Consider the following 18,207-nt stretch of genomic DNA (forward strand, 5'->3'; position numbering starts at 1 on the left):
AAGAAGGCAATCCAGTATCATTAAAAATTATGAAGTTTGAATAGTTAGTAAAATAATTTTACATCATTACCAATTATAACTTTTTAAAAATACCTAGTATTTTGTAGCCTTGATATGCAATGTTTCAACACATAATAGTTGATAGTCATTTAAATGGACACACTCTCATAATGTATGTCCCCAGGTGCTAGTTATAACTCTACTTCCTTTATTCCTACTTAAAGACACAAACCAAAAGCTGATTCTTTGCAAAGTCTAACAAAAATGATCAAGAAGAAAATAAAAGTGCAATTTCTACGTAATAATGAAAAAGTGTTACAAGCAAATCAGAGACTAAGAGAAAATACTTGCAACATATATTTCAGACAAATATTAGTATCAAGATTGCAGGTGGAATTCCTACAAATGAGCAAAAGATAGAACAGTCAGGCATTTCACAGATGATGACATCCAAATGGTCATTAAACACAAACTTACTTAATCATACTAGTAATGAGGGGGATATAGATTAAAAAGCAAGAGCCCCGTTTTCCAATCACCAAATTGATAAAAATGTTTTTAGTCTAAAAACATGACATACATGTGTGAGTAAATAAGATTTCTCATATCTATTAAGATCATAAATTGGTTCAGTAATTGGACCACAGTGTAGAAAATGTGTTTGTCACAGGTACCAAAGAGTAATGTTTGTAATAGCAAAACATCCTTTCAAAACAATCTAGATGTCTAACAATAACAAACTAGATAATAAAATTAATAAAATGTGATGGAATACTATATTGCAGTTAAAAAAGAATGACAAAGTATCAATATGGAAAGACCTTTAAAATAATACCAACTTAAAAAAAAAGAACACTGTAAAATATATATAGTATAGTACCATATAAATATATACTATATAAATATAATACTAACACAAAACCACATCATATATATGTGTACATATGTGTCTGTTTGCAAGAATAAAAAGTGAACCAGAAAAATACCTACCAAACTTGTAACAGCAGTTGCATCAAGTAAGTTCCATGAAACAGAACTAAAAGTGATAGTTTAAGGGGATTTGCATTTTATCTACAAAATCTTATTACTTGAGGGGAAAAGAATAAATGCAAAATGAATAAATATTAATGGTTGTTAATACTGGATGAAAAAATTGGCCAGGAGTGGTGGTTCACGTCTGTAATCCAAGCACATTGGAGGCCACGGTGGGTGGATCACCTGAGGTCGGGAGTTCAAGACCAGCCTGACCAACATGGCGAAACCCTGTCTTAAAAAAAAAAAAAGAAAGAAAAAGAAAAAATTATAGATGTTTGCCTTTTTACGTATATACTTTATTAAATAATGTCTCAAAAACATATAGATTTCTATGTTTCCAACAAATTCTGTATGTCTCAAAATTTATATACTTTTAGATAATGCCTCAAAAATAAGCAAATAGATTTCTATTTATCCTAAATGCAAAAAAAAAAAAGATTTCTTTTTCAGTTTATACTCTTCTTTTATAAAAACAGAAAATTCTGAAAAAAGCTAGCATTAGGAAATTTCTTCCAAGATTCAAGTTGTTACTTGACCAACTCAAAGACCTGTATCTTTTCATCAATAAACACTCAAAATAGTATTTACTGTCTACATTTTTCTTTGAGGGAAACTGCTTTAATCATAGCTCTTGTAGATGTTACAGCAATATTCAAAAGATACAAAATTTTATCTTCCACAACATACACCTCTCCTTCTCAAAAGTTTGAACAGAGTACTATGAATATAATCAAACTAGCTAGCAGCAGGGGCAGAAGGTGAAATATCACAAGGCAGGAGAGCTCATCTTAGTCCCGGGATAAAGGTACAGGAAAGCTAAACATAACAATAGAGATAAGAGGCCAGGTGCAGTGGCTCATACCTGTAATGCAAGCACTTCGGAAAGTCAAGGTGGAAGGACCGCTTGAGCCCAGGAGTTTGAGACCAGGCTGGGCAACACAAGGAAACCACTTATCTACAAATAGCAAAACATTTGCTAGGCATGGTGACATGTGCCAGCTGTCCCAGCTACTTGAGAGGCTGAGGCAGGAAAATCACTTGAGCCTGGATATTGAGGCTGCAATGAACTGTGATTGCAACACTGTCCTCCAGCCTGGGCAATGGAGCATGACACTGTCTCTAAAAAAAAAAAAAAAAAAAAAAGATATACATAGCTGGGCACAGTGGCTCATGCCTATAATCCCAGCACTTTGAGAGGCTGAAGCAGGCAGGTAGATCGTTTGTGCCCAGGAGTTTGAGACCAGCCATGGCAACATGGTGAAATCCAGTCTCTACCGAAAAAATGATCATGCCACTGCACTTCAGCTTGAGTAACAGGGCAAGACCCTGTTTCAAAACAAAAAAAAACACCCAAATATGCAGATTAGTAGTTAATAAATACAATTCACAGCAAAAAGAGAAAGGGAAAAATGCAAAGATTAAAAGTGGCTAAGGCCCATTTATGGTAGAGAACTAGAATAAAACATATATACAAAATCTCTGGTGAGATCTCTAGGGCTTACTGGTATGATAGGCAGCGTCCAAAATGACCTTGATAATCTCCACCCTCTTAGAATTCATGCCCATGTATAAACCTTTACTAGATTAAGGAATGGATTTACTGACTCACTTCTAATAAAAATGTAGCAGAGGTGATGAGATGACTTCTGAGATTAGATTGGCTGTGGCTTCCATCTGGCGACCCTCTTTTATTCAGGAAAGCCAGCTGCCATGTTGTGAGCAGGAAAGACCCACATGGTAAAGAAATTATGTCTCCAACCAACATACAGCAAAGTATCTGAGGCCTACCAGCAGCTATGTGAGTGATCTGAGTAACAGATCCTTCAACTACACTTATCACACATAATTAAAGCCACTAAATTTGGGGGTAATATATTACACAGTAATAAATAATGAATACATTTGGGTATGAAGATTTTTAAGCTCTAGTCTATGAAAGGCCCAGACATATCATAGCTCTTATTCTGGGATTTCCATGAAGTCCTTTTGTACTCTATTTCCAAGTGTATGCTTATTTAAAAAAAAAAAAAAAACTTAGCCTAAATAAGTCTCTTTACTTTGCAATCAAAAGAAACTAATGAAAACAGCTGTCTCCTATAAATAAAAAGATTAAATTATGTTCAGTATACTTTCAGCCTAAAATGTAAGTACATTTCTTCCAATTATTTAAATTATCTAGATATATAATCATTTTATATAACAATGTTTCCCAACTGAATATTCTAAACTACCACTTCTGATGACCTCCGTATTACATAAATAACTACACTTATCACTAACACTTCTAAGCTCTACAACGTCTTGGATTTTTTAACAGTTAAAAACCACTGTATCCTCAACATGCAAAACTATATGACATACAGAAGATGCCCAACAAATATCTAATGAGAAAATGAGTGGTTGCCAGTATGTTTAAAATCCAAAGTTTTCCTTACCATAGCCTACAAAATAATCCTACATTATCAGGTCCGTGACTACTCTGACTTCTACAACTCTTCCCATGAATTACTACACTCCAGAAACACTGGCCTCTATGCTGTATTTGAAACACGCCAAGCAAGTCTCTGACACAGTAACTTTGTGTTTGTTCCTCTCTCAGCTTGAAACAATTATTTACAAATAAAATGGCTCGCTCCCTCACTTCATTTATGTTTCTGCTCTGAGGTCACATCGTCAGAGAGTCCTTCCCTAACCAGTATATTTAAAATAGCTTCAGCCTCTTGTTTCATGACTCTCCATTCCCTTACACTGATTTATTGCTCTTCATAGCACTATTGCTACCTGACCTTATATTACATTCTAGGGAAGAATATAGTTAAAGTGCAACAACTCACTGTTACAATCTCCAGCACTAGAATAATGCCTGGCACACAGTAATTATCATGTATTTGTTGACTAAATTCATGAATGAATTGGTCATGATATTTAAAGGCATTTCAGGATTTTGATAGTCATAAGTAGTAACAACACCTATTTCAATTATTATTTTTTTAATGTACAAAACAACAATATATAAAAAGGGTAATATGTTCAAATATGGCTTATTTCATGAACACAAGACTAGTCCAACATTAAAAAAAAAATAACTAGAATTTACAGTATCAAAAGACTAAAGAAAAACCATATGATCTCAATAAATGGAGAAAAAGCATTTAACAAAATTCAATGTCAATTCATGAGAAAAACTCAGCAAATTAGGAAGGAGAGGAAATTTCTAAAAACATCTACACAAATGCCTATAGCTCACATCATAATTAATGGTGAAAGACTGAATGTTTTTGCCCTAAGACTGGGAATGAGGCAAGGTAGACATTTTTCACCACTCATATTCAATGTTATATTGGAGGGCCTAATTAGTGCTGTAAGGCAAGAGAAAAAAGAAATAAAAAGCATACAGATTAGAAAATGAGTAAAACTGTCTCTATTCACAGATGACATGATTTTCTACATAGAAAATCCCAAGGAATCTACTGACTCCTCCACTAATGAATTTAATAAGGCAGCCAACATAAGGTCAACATACAAAACTCATTTATATTTCTATATGCTAGAAATGAAAAACTAGAAATAGAAATTTTTAAATAGTAATAATTCCAATCCCTCCAAAATGCTTTGGTATAAATATAAACAAAAGATGATGCACATGATCTTTATACTGAAAAATACAAAATACCCATAATAATATCAAGACTTAAATAGTGCATTACACTATGTTCATAGATTAAACTATTCAATATTGTTATGATGCTAATTCTCATCAAACTGATTTATAAGCTTAAACACAATATCTTGGCAGAATGGTTCTGCTGACACCTACAAGCTGATTCAAATATTTATATGAAAGTTAAAGGAACCAGAATAGCCAAAACAATTTGGAAAAGAACAAAGCTGAAAGATTCACACTACTTACCAATTTATAGTAGCCAAGACAGTGTGGCATTAGCAAAAGGATGAACATATCAATAGAAAGAACAGAGCTCAGGAACAGACACACACACATGTGGTCAATTGATTTTTTTTTTTTTTTTTTTTTTTGAGACAGAGTTTCACTCTGTCTCCTAGACTGGAGTGCAAGGGTGCGATCTCGGCTTGCTGCAACCTCTGCCTCCTGGGTACAAGAGATTCTCCCGCCTCAGCCTCCCGAGTAGCTGGTATTACAGGTACCTGCCATCATACCTGGCTAATTTTTATATTCTTGTAGAGATGGGATTTCACCGTGTTGGCCAGGCTGGTCTTAAACGTCTGACCTCAGGTGATCCACCCACCTCAGTCTCCCAAAGTGCTGGGATTACAGGCATTGGCCACCATGCCCAGCCTGATTATTTTGACAAAGAAACCAAGGCAATTAAATGTATAAAGCCTAGTTTCTTAAATCATATAATTCTACACTAACTGGACATCCATAGGCCAAAAAAAAAAAAAAAAAAGAACCTGAATACATATTTCATAACGTATATAAAAATGGTCAGATCAGATGTATCAGAATGAATCATGACCCTAAATGTAAAACCTATAACTATACAACTTCTAGAAAAAGTATGAGAAAAAATGTTTGTGACACTGCTTTAAGCAAAGATTTTTTGAGACATGACACCAAAAGCATTATTCATAAAAAGATGCTAAACTGGACTTCCTAAATATTAAATACTAAATAAACTTTTAAAAATAATCATCTAAAACAACTGATGGGAACCTCTGACATATATATTCAGAAGATAATGTGTTCAAGAGTTAGTAGAAATTAGACGTACATCTTACCGAAAGTCACGGTTTGTCATTCAGATTAATTCTGAATAGTGGGTTTGACTATGATACAGGTTTATTTTTATGGTTTTGTTAGGTATTATTTCATTTATACATATACTGGACAATTTGTTAAAGGCAAAATGAATAAGAAGGAATACTATTTTTAAAAGCATAAAAAATTTTTAAAATTTTTATTTTAATTTTTGTGGGTACAAAGAAGGTATATATATATATATAATATATATATATATAAATGGTACATGATTGCTGTACATGGTGGCTCATCACATGCCTGTGATCCCAGTATTCTGGGAAGCCAAGGTGGGAGGAACACTTGAGCCCAGGAGTTTGAGACCAGCCTGTGTAATATGGTGAGATTCTGTCTCTATTTTAAATATATCTATATCTATATCTATCTATCTATATATCAATAAAAATAAAAATATTAAAGAACATGCTTCAAGACAAAGCCAACAGCGTTTGACAAAGACTTCACAGGAATTACGGGAAAGGAAGGAGTCAAGGATGATGCCTAGGTTTTTGGCTTGAGTAACTGGGTGGTCACTGATGCTATTTTCTGAAAAGGGGCAGACTTGGGGAGACAGAAAGTTAAAGGAGAAAAAAATAAAAACTTGTGTTTGGGATATGTTACTTTTAAGTGTCTACCAAACATCCAAATGGAAACAGCCATAAAGACAAGTCTGGAGTTCAAGCAAGAATTCGTAAATAGAGAGACTATTTTGCAGAGTCACTGGCATATAAATAGTATTTACCCTAGGGAGTGGGTATAAACAACGAAGAGAAAGGAGTCCAGGGCAAAATCTGAGAGTTTACTCACATTTACTTGAGCAAAGGAAGAGGAGCTGCAAAAGAGGAAGAACCTTAAAAAAAAAACTGAAAAGATCATCAGTGAGATAGGAAAAAATTCAGAAGTGTATGAAATCAAGATACCAAAGTTCTTAAAAGTGTATAGCATGAGGTCTGTCAAATGCTAGAGAGGTCAAGAAAGATGAAGACAGCAAAGTGAACAATATTACTTTTTAAGGAATGTACTGAAAAGTCTTGCTTTTAAAAAGTTATATATAAACTAAATACTCAACTCCAGCAGCCTCTAGCCATCCTATCCCACCTAAATGTAGGAAAAAATAAGAAGCACAGTGAAGTTCACAGCCCATGGGCACAGGCTCACTAAAAGACAGACCTTATCAGTGGAATATGGAACATCTTTTCTACCTTCACGTATTACTAAAAGCCTATTTACTAGAGTTCCTTTTACTCAGGACATCATGCTCAGCTTTCAACAGAAAACTACAAGTCATACTAAAAGGCAAAAAACATAGTTTGAAAAAACAGCAAGCATCAGAATCAGATTTAGATATGGCAGGGATGTTGGAATTACCAGACCAGAAATTTAAAACAACTGTGATGAATATGCTAAGGCCTCTAATGGAAAAAACAGACAACATGCACCAAAAGACAGGTAATGTAAGGAGAGAGATGGAAACTCTAATGAAGAATAAAAAAGAAATGCTAGAAATCAAAAACACTGCAACAGAAATAATGTCTTTGATGCACTTAGTAGTAGGCTGGATGTGGCAGAAGAAAATAGCACTAAGCACTAAGGAAGGTGTAAAAACAGAAACCTCCAAAACTGAAAAGGAACGCGAACAAAGATGGCAGGTGGGTTGCGGAAGAACAGAATATCCAACCAAGAACTGTGGGACAATTATAAATGGTGTAACACATGCATAATGAGAATACCAGAAGGAGAAGAGAAAAAGAAAAAATACTTGAAACAATAATGAGTAAGAATTTCTCCAAATTAATGTCAGACACCAAACCACAGATCCAGGAGGCTCAGAGAACACCAAACTATCACTTGATAAATGAAGCACTGTATAAAATTACATTACATGAAATTGTATACTATAATAGTATACTTACAACAAATAATAGTCCATTTAAAAATTTTTACTGGAAACTACTTCATCACATATTTTCCCCCAACAGATCAAAAGCTACACAAAGGCAGGTGTTATGTGTTCACTCATCGTGATATTCTAGAATATTTTACGGCACATAGCAAGCTCATAATAAATATTTCTTGAATAAATACTACCTAAAATGGTAAAATTATTTTAAAATTTCAAGGAAGAAGGCTCATGAGATATTTTATTGTAAAGGAGTCTTAAGGCAAAAAAATTAGGAAATATTAGTATAGAATGAAACTGTCCAACAGAAATATGATGTGGCTACATATGTGATTTTAAACATGCTACTAGACATATTTTTAAAGTAAAGAAACAGGAAAAATTTAATTTCATCAAATATATACAAAATATCATACATCAACATTTAATGAATAAAAAAATATCTTGATGAGATATTTTCTATTCCTCTATATGTGTGCCAAGTCTTCAAAATCCCGTGTTTATTTTACCTTTAGCATCATCTCAACGTGGGAATACCCACATTTCAAGTGCTCAATAGTCACATACAGTTAGAACCTACTGCACTAAACAGCGCAAAGTATAAAGTATATGGCCGGGCGCGACAGCTCATGTCTGTAATCCCAGCACTTCCAGAGGACGAGGCGGGAGGATCACCTGAGGTCAGGAGTTCGAGATCAGCCTGGCAAAACCCCAACTCTACTAAAAATACAAAAATTAGCTGGGTGTGGTGGCACACACCTATAATCCCAGCAACTTGGGAAGCTGAGGCAGGAGAATTGCTTGAACCCGGGAGGCAAAGGTTGCAGTGAGCCAAGATTGCATCACTGCACTCCAGTCTGGGTGACAGAGCAAGACTCTGTTTCAAAAGAAAAAAAAAAGTATATAGTATATGGTCCCCTAAGTAACCAGGGATCAACTATCAACTACTATATTTCAGTCCCCCAATTTTTTTGGCCAAATATATTGTTCAATATTCTCAGGCACCTATAGTATTCTAGGCTATAAAAAAACTTTACAGAGAAGAAATCCTCAATTAGCTTTCTAGAAAGCACCTTGATCTTTCTATAAAAATTCAGTTTCTAATTATTTAGGTTTCTAATTATACACATAATTGGGCGGGAGTATTTGGATCCTTGCTAAATCTAAGAAATGTCTGTACAGTTACTAAAATACTTTATTACATTACTCCAGGCACCACCATCATCATCTTTGATGATTATTTCTTTCATAAACACCCAAGATACTTAGGCACAATAGGTCCCTTTTCTAAAACAATTTAGTCTAATGATACAGAACTTCAAAGAACATGGAAGGAACGAAATTGGAAAAAAGAATAAAATTTTTTGTCACAATGTACAAAAACTAAAATATCCAGCTTACAGAATTTAAGAAGAAGAAAAATGTAAAATATGAAAATATATCAGTACTCTTTCAAAGAAAGCAACTGGATACATAATCTTGATTATGTCAACAGGCAACAGTTCTAGATAATCCAAAATCCAATATTGTTTCTTGGGTATGAATTTTACTTTTACGTTTTTACAACAGAATTTTCAACTTACATTCCAAACCAATTAAAAAAAAAAAAATTCCTTAGCACATCAGCAGCTCAGAAATGTTATGCATGGCAAATCAAACAAACAAAAAAAAAACCAGTCTGTCATAAAACTGTTATAGATAGTCTACCAAGCAAATAATCCTCCAGTAAGTGATTCCGATCTCAGTGTATCTCCGTTTTTCTTAGACTTCTCATTAAAAAACCACCAGAGAAAATTTCAATAAGACAAGAAAAAGCTTATGACTTTAAATAATAAATATTTTTTTAAATTGGAAAGAATCAATTTTTTTTTTGTTTTTGGTTATACTAAATCTGCTATAAATACAATTAATCTGATAAAAAACAATGGGGTGATTGTAAATTTAAATCCATACAATAAATTCTAATATTCAGACTACAATTTAATCCAAAGAACAATCACTCTAAATTAAGGCATTTGTTGCTCTGAAATTATTATAAATGTAATTAAATTAATCTGATTAAAAACAATGAATAGACTGTAAAGTTAAATCTATACGATAAATTCTAATTTTGGGTCTACAATTTAATCCAAAGAACATTCACTGTTAAATAAGGAAAGCATGAGTTACTATTAATTGTTCTGAAATCATATTACGGTAGTCTCCCCTTATCAGCAGTTTCACTTCCATGGTTTCAGTTACCTGTGGTCAACTGGCAGTCCAAAAACAGGCGAATACAGTACAATATGATATTCTGAGAGAGAGCAAGGAGAACACATTCACATAACTGTCATTATAATTATAACTGTTCTACTACTGTTGGTGCAAATCTTTTACTATCCCTGATTTATAAGAAAGACATGATCATATGCATGTATGGTTAGAAAAAAATAAAGTATATATAAGGTTCAATACTATCTGAGGGATCTGGGAACATACACCCCCAACATAAAAATGGACTACTATACTACAAATAAAAAACCTTGTCCTGTTGTCTCCAGACTTTCCATTAGGTACTTAATCTGCATTTTAAAAGATTTATAAATCATACATATTTATAAAATTAGCATCAATTAAATGCAATCTGATCCCTCGGACATCATGAAACATAGTAAAAGCCATTATCCTCAAAAGCTGCATGTACACAGCGATGTAATTACCAAGTCAATTAGTTACTGAGTTGGTCTAGACAGTTAATAATCAGACCTTTACAAATTAATATGTAGGTCACATATTCCAATTAATTTTTGACAAACTTTCTAAAGAAAAATTTAAAAATTGATAATCTAATCTCTATGCTCAGAGTTGAAAACAATAATCTACGTAAGAACCACTCTTCCTCCTGAGAATCTAAATTAAAGATTAAAGACCAAATGGGAATTCCTAGCCCCTAAAATACTGCTCTAGATTCTGATTTACATTCTAGAATGCATACATATATTCCATATATGCCATGGAATATATCCTATCCAAATCTGCCCTGAATATTAAATTTACACTTTTAACTGGAATCTGGATAATACCAGTTCTCTTAAATCCAGAGCAATAAAACAAACTAGGAAAAAAGTATCAGAAAGACAGCAGATTTATACTTAATACTAAAATAAAGTGAAAAGACTACCCACATTTTGAGAGAAGAGAACCCCAAAATAGGGTCAAATATTAAATTATTTCCACACTTGTGACCTAAATGTTTCATATGGCTAACCTAGACTAATTACAGGAAGAAAGAATAGAAAAAAGACAAATTCTTTTAGCAAAATAGGAGAAGTCCTTTAAAACATTATAAGGGGACTCCAGAAATGCAGTTGTGCCACTGCACTCCAGCCTGGGTGACTGAGAGACACTGTCTCTACAATAATTAAAAAATAAATAGAAAATAAATGAGGATTCCAAACTTCTTAATTGTAAGAGAAAAAAGTCCTATTAAACAAACAAACAAAAAAGAATAAGCTCAAACTGGTAGTTTTATTCCTCAAAAATACAGGAATTAATGGAAGGTAGGAATACAAAATACAGTGTTATGTTTTCAAGATTTCTTCATGCCACTTTATAGGAATCCTCAATTAACAGCAGAAAATACTGCAGTAATTGGCATGACTAGGATTCAGTCAGCTCAGTACTTCATATTCAATGTTTTATAAGCAAGAACTTCTTCCACTTTGAAAACTATGCCTAAAAAGGAATTCTCTTTGAAGGCTAAAGAAATTTAATTAAAAATAAAGCCACTTGAATGGCTACATAACACATCAAACAGATCATACTTCAAGCAGAATTATTACTTTTCAGTGATAAGTGCATGACTCATAGGAATATAAATGAAGTCATTTTTTTTTCTGTGTATATGAATTTGTATCCAGAAATCTACATGTTGAAGTGCACACATTTGCTCGGTCTATATATTTTGGCTTCAATTTAACTTCACATGAATAAACACTGATTAATGGCTTACGGCCAAAAAAATATTTGTTTTAATAAAAGTAACATACTTGAGAATTCTTTGTCTTATTGAACTGGAAACAAAGCCTCAATATTATAATAAGCAAATAAAAAGTTCATAAATATTTTTAAAATATTAACAGTCTCAATATTATTAATAAAATTTCACATCTACATAGAACTAGTTATAAGAATGTAAAAATAACATCAAGTATTTAAAATTTCCATTATGAATAGTCTTCAGATTTTTATTATGGACTATCCACTGACTAATATAATAGTACCACTTTTATTAACATTTGCTGGGTGTTTATCCCACATGATTAGGGAATAAGGAATACAGTTCAGTGAAAAGTTTCTATAAAATAACATTTAAAATAAAAAAAGGTAGAAATCTATTGGAAATTATATATCTTCCTTGTCTTTCTAAATGGAACATCCTAAAACTAATGTAAGATTGTATTTATGATTCAGAGTCATCATGATGTAAAATATTCCATTAAAGTACTATTATGCAGTATCAGCTTTAAGGATAGAGATATGAGATATGCTTTAAAATTAGCAAATTGGTTGCTAACTGCCCAATAACTGTCACTACTGTTGCAAGCAGCCCCAATCCTTTCTGTATCTTAATGAACCCAATCAGTAAACAATCCTAAGCACAATTCCATACCTGAAGAAAGCAGCTCTCTGCCTTCTTCAACTAGAAAGCAGCTCTCTGCCTCCTTCAGCAAGCATCATTTCTTGTCAAATACAGAAAAAGCTGCAAGTGAAACTACATTGATCAATGAAACCTTTACGTTAATTCCATAGAAGACAGGTAAATGAGTGAAGGAAATGAAATAGTCTAAGGTATCATGATAAATGGCATCAAAATTGGATGAAGGTCTTGGATAATGCAGCAGTTGGACTATGTGAAGTTAATGGACCTTATAGTAGACAAGTGTGATAAGATCACTGAGGGCTCACCTGAATGAAGAAGTACTCAAAGTTATGAATCCAACAATAATAGTATATTACTAACAATGTACTAGTAAACTGAGTAAAACAAAAAGCAAAAGGCAATTTCCTGATCTTCCACAGATTAAAAAAGATAAATATTAACCAATTGGCAAGCATTCATTGACCACCCACTAACTGATCTGCAACATGTCAAACATAAAACATATTTCTTTCTCTCAGGCACTTTACAATAAAATAGAAAAATAAAATAGATACAACACGGATTAGAGTGAAAAAATTTCAAAAGCAAATTAAAGCAAGGTTTTTACGTTTTAAAGCGTAAGACTAGGTGATGAACAAAGATATAATGGGAAGCACTCACATACCACTAGATCAGTATAAATCAATTACAACATTCTGTAAGGGAATTTGGTGATACAAAAGCCTTAAAAAACACACATACAAACACAGAACAAACAACAAAAACAGACTCTGGCCCAGTAACTCCTCTTCTACAAATCTAATGCGGAGGGGATTTCAAAGATTTATGTAAAAGAATATTGCCTGTAGTGAAATATACACTAGCAAAACTGGAAACATCCCAAATATCTGCCAATAAGAAAAATTTAAAATACGATAGTTACATGAAATGTTAAGCAGCTATTAAAAATATTTTTTCACAGAATATTTCATGATACGGGAATGTCTGAGTTAAATGAAAATACCGTATGATCTCAGTTTCAGGAAAAATACACATATACGCACACAAAAATATTTAAAGTACGCAATATTTTTATTTTCTTATTTGCACAAATCTTTTTTCCAAATCACTTTATAATAAATAAGATTTAACAAAATGTTATTTGCAAAGGCACATATCATGAAACAAAAAATGTAACGTGTGTACCTATGCAACTATCTTGCATGTTCTTCACATGTACCCCAAAACCTAAAATGCAATTAAAAAAAAAAGTCAATGTGAGAGATTGGCCTGAATTACTAAATTTCACATAAAAAATTACTCCAGAGAGTTTGCGGGAGAGAATAATCATCTATGTAGATTAAAACCATGAGGAAATGGTTGCAGACGCTAATACTGACCTGAATTAAGTAGGTGGAAACTGAGGGAGAACCAAACATAATGGTTACAACAGATTTTAAAAGATAATCAAACATAATCTGTTCATGAGTGTTTCATTGTATTTCCCCAGCATGCAGGCTTTTAAAAAATTGACTTTTGTTATAAAAATAATACTACTTGGCTATTTTTGTTAATGTTGGTAGAGATTTCGAATCACTTTTACTACCATGGGGCATTTCATCTTTCTTACAATCGCTTAAGGCTGAGACCATATCATGAAGCTTTACAAAAAGAAACAAATTTGAGATCAGAGAGGTGACTAACCCAAGAAAATGACTAGTTAAGAACGGGTAAGGCAGACCACTCACTGCTAAGCTTTCTCAATACCGAATTACTTTTAGAGCTACGTTTTCCTAGTCAGAAACTACCAGTTTTGTCTGCAGTGCTCAAATATTTCACTTAGTTTTGAGGTTAACAAATCTGCCCCATCCAGCAATATTTAAAAACATTACTGACCCAAATTCAAATGAAGTTAAGCAAACTGGCTAAAGACGAAGGAAGTTTGTCCCTTAAACCTCGCCAGAACATTATTGTCCTGAAGTTTGGGGAATCAAAACACGGAATGTGCTTACCACAGTTCAAACAAACAAACAAACAAACAAAAACTGATTCTCCCAGAATAAGAAGAAAACATAACAAGAATGTCCATCCAGTGCCTGCCCTCCCGGCTGCAGAGCCAGCCTCTTCCTTTCCCGTGGTTTCTGAGACGGCCAGGATAATGCCTGGTATTTCTTGCTACCAAACACCAAGCATTCTCACTTTTTCCAGCAAGACCGGTCCCTTTCTCAGCACACCCAAGGGCACAAACTTGGAAGCACCATCCCTCAATAACCCCCTAAACTCTGCTCTATCCCATCTAATTCTAAAGCCCAAATCTACGTTTTCCTGAAAGAAAGTGTAAAATAAATAAGGGTCTCATCAGATCCAGACTGCTCCGCCTCAGAGCTGCCTCAAATAAGCCGTCACCACACCCGCATTGGGTGAGGCTCAGTCGATGAGTCAAGGGGCGGGTCCAGGAAACCACGTGTTCTGCCTTCTGCGCACGCGCCAGCCAAAACAAAAGGGATGTCTGCCAAGCCCCTCCCCCCACGTGACCGGAGTCTAGGTCCACCCCCACCCCTCCCTGGACCCTTTCCCTCCCCAGCTGCCAAGGCTGTTAGGTTTAGCCGTTTAAATTTGGCTGCGGTCAGACCCCTGCCCTAGAGCGCGATCCCTTGCCGAGACCAGAGTCCAGCAGCCCAGAGGATTCGGGGGGCGAAAAGGCTGCCGGTCGGTCGCCTGACCCGCAAGTCCACCCGGCAGTCTTCTCCCCTCCCCGCGCTGCCGCCGTCCCCGAAAGGGGAGACCCACCCCCCTCATCCCGCCGCTGAGACGCCGGCCACTCGCCTGCTGGGGCGCCCTGGCTCCCCTCCGCCGCCGCACCTTCGGTCCGGCCGTGGTGGGGGCTGCTGAGGTGGTCTCTAGCTGCCCGCCCTCCTCCCCCACCCCGGGCACCACTGACTCGTCTTCAGAGCGCGCCTCGCTCCCGCCCCGGCCGCCGCCGCCGCTGCCGCCACCGCGGTTTAACAGTCTGCCTGCTGCCCGCAGCTCCGGGCGGCTCGGGGGGACGGAACCCTGCCGCTGTAGATGAGCAGTGGGCGGGGCCCGGCGCCGGCCAATGGCAACGGGGGAGGGGCAGCGCCATGCAAATGAAGCGGGTGGCGGGGAAACCCCGGCAGGGGGCGGGACCTGCAGAAGCGGCCTGGAGTGTTCTGGAAGTGGTAGGAGCCCGAAGCCCTGAACTCTGCTGCAGGGGTTGCCTCGGCTCCCTCGGGGCGGGTTCGGCGCCGCTCCTGCTTCCTCCTTTCTCTTTCCCAGTGCCAACCCGGAAAAAAAAAAACACGGCCGGGCGACTTCCCACTCCTGCTTTGCTATTTTTGTCCCTCAGTGACAGGAAAAACAAAGCGCTGAGGAAAAGTCAGGCGAATTCACTCTCTGCCGCCGGCGCGGGGGCCTCGACTACTACCGTCGTCTGCGGCTTTTACGCGCCACTGCGGAGGCGAGTTTTAAGAGATTTCTCTCAGTTGTCAAGTCCACGCTTCTCCGTGCGTTTGCTTTTATTCCGTGCGCTCAAATCCACTCATAATTCTTTCTGACCTCAGAGGAGCCCTGAAGTAGGGGACAAATTTGCCTTGTATCCAACTGGGTGGTTTATGATTTAAATAAAAAAACCACGAAAGGTAGGTAGCAAGACCCGAGAAAGCATTTTTAAGTCTCTACAAATCTGGCTTGAGTGGCGCTGGACTTGTTACCTCTGCAGTAGCGCTGTCAAATGAATAAACGGAGTTTATGTGGAGATAGTTGGTCAGGAACACACAAAAACACTTCTAAGCGTCTCACACCTGCCCCGTGCTCCACTTAGCGCAAAACAAACCTGCACCCGGGCTCTTCCCCGTGCACTCGAATTTTTTTTTTAAGTTAGCTCTAAATATAGCTTCTGAGATGTTGTATCACAGTCTTTCCTAAGCAGCTAATTTACACATGAAATTATTTAAGGAAGGAAGAGTACTAGGTTTTTCAAGCCAGAAGGATAATTGCCATTATTTTAACCTTATCAATTTGGGCGGGGGGTAGGGAGGAAGCGGGGGAATCCAAGGATTGCAGTCATAACAAAGCGTAATCCGCAACATAGATAACGAATTAGAAAATTATTTACTTGTTCCTGGTGATTCTAGTAGATTGTGATGTTACTGAAATAATTTTTATGACAAGCTGCATTTATTGGAGGTAATTTTTTAAATTACTGAATAATTGTACCTCAATATGGGCAAGGGAAGAGTTTTAGGAAATTGATTTACTTTCATCGTAGTAAAAGTTGTAAGCTAATGATGTTGTGAAAAATAATAAAATCAGAAAATATTTATTGAATATTTACCATATTCAAAGGACTGTCCTATTCCTTAGGGACAGAAATCCAAAAATGAGTAAAGTAGTTTTTAAAGTTTTGTTTTTGTAATTAGCAGTCTGAGATGCCTAATAAGCATGTATTAAGATAGATCAAAAGAAGATTCTGGATTTGAGTTGGATGTTTAAAAGACTTTGAAAGTGAGTTGTATGTAAAAGTCCCTGTCCTCATGGAGTATATAGTGGATGACAAAGGGATTAAGCTTTGTATTTACACAAGTAGTAATGCATACAGCATTTCTACATGTATTATCTAATTTGTTTATCATGTAGCCACTGGAGGTAGGCTGTTTCCAATACTCCAGATTAATTTTTTAATCTTCTAGTCAGTCCTGCCACCTGCCAAATTTTACAGATGTTAAATATTTCAACCTATCAAGCTGTCATATATGTACACTTTCCCTTTTCTTTTTATATTCAGAATGTGGGGAGATGGTTAACAAAATAATACGGGTTTGATATAAAATTCATAGGAAAGCACAAAGAAGAAAACCACAATCACATACAAGGCCTGCTGTATTTTATGTGTATGAGATGACACTGCTCATACTGGTTTTTTAATCCCATTTAGCTACATATTAAGCACACTGCCCCTTGACACTGAATATTGTTCTAAAGATTGATTTTATTATTTGTAGCATATGCATGCCAGTTTTCCAGACACTATAGAATATCAGTTCTTATTACAAAAAATGGCATACTGAATCATTTGTCAAATTATTTTCTATATTACTCAGCAACAGCCCCAAAACTGCATGTAGTTAATATTTTTTTTAAATCCAGGATATATTATTTAGAAGGTACATTAAAAGCATTCTGATTTCCAATAAAAAATATAACAGTGGTAAGAATAGAACATTTTAAAATCCAGAAAGAACAAGGAGAAGTAAAGGGCACCATTCTTGCTGACATAATAATTACCTATCTGGAAGCATGTAAAAATGTCCAGGTAAGCAGTATTACAATGATTTCATGAGATAAACTTCTCTCTTTAATACTGGTTTTTATTCAGTCATTCCTTTCACTCAAGAAACATTCATGCAACGCTTAGTATTGCTGACAGGGTGATAAATGCTAGAGATAAAGAAGAAGGATCGGTCTTTAATTTCAAGCAACTCACAGCCAAGAAGGGGCTTTTCTATCCCCCTTCCTTACTTTGTTTTTCTCCATAGCACTTATCATCTTCTAATGTAACATAGATTTTGATTCTTTTACTTCTGCTGTCTATCACTCTAAACTAGACCGTAAACTCCATGAGGTCAGACACTTTTGCTGGTTTGCTCATTGCTGTATCCCCAGAGCTAAGGACAGGGCCCCACACATGTAGATTCTGAACACATATTTGTTAACTGGATAACTTAATTTTCATATCCTGCAAAGTGAATGCTATATTCATTTTCCAGGTAAAAAAAAAAAAAAATGAAGCCCAGTGAGATTAATGTACCTAGATTCTTATACTAATAAATGGCCCAAGTTGGATTTGAAGACTGA

General features: G+C 35.7%; 1 protein-coding gene across 6 annotated transcripts in view; it reads right to left on the reverse strand.

The window, feature by feature from the left end:
* The window catches only part of KANSL1L (KAT8 regulatory NSL complex subunit 1 like), a 148,766-nt gene extending 133,393 nt beyond the window's left edge, over positions 1–15,373 (reverse strand). For 2 of the 6 annotated variants that reach the window (XM_078328422.1, XM_035305595.3), the window contains exon 1: positions 15,275–15,373. The gene's annotated coding sequence lies outside the window, so the exon portion shown is untranslated. Of the gene's footprint in view, positions 1–15,159 lie in introns of all 6 variants that reach the window. The other 4 variants (XM_078328423.1, XM_035305594.3, XM_008999405.5 and 1 more) reach the window with 2 other exon arrangements.
* Positions 15,374–18,207: the final 2,834 nt, after the last annotated feature.

Source organism: Callithrix jacchus, chromosome 6, assembly GCF_049354715.1.
Source record: "Callithrix jacchus isolate 240 chromosome 6, calJac240_pri, whole genome shotgun sequence".
NCBI classification, from domain to species: Eukaryota; Metazoa; Chordata; class Mammalia; order Primates; family Cebidae; genus Callithrix; species Callithrix jacchus.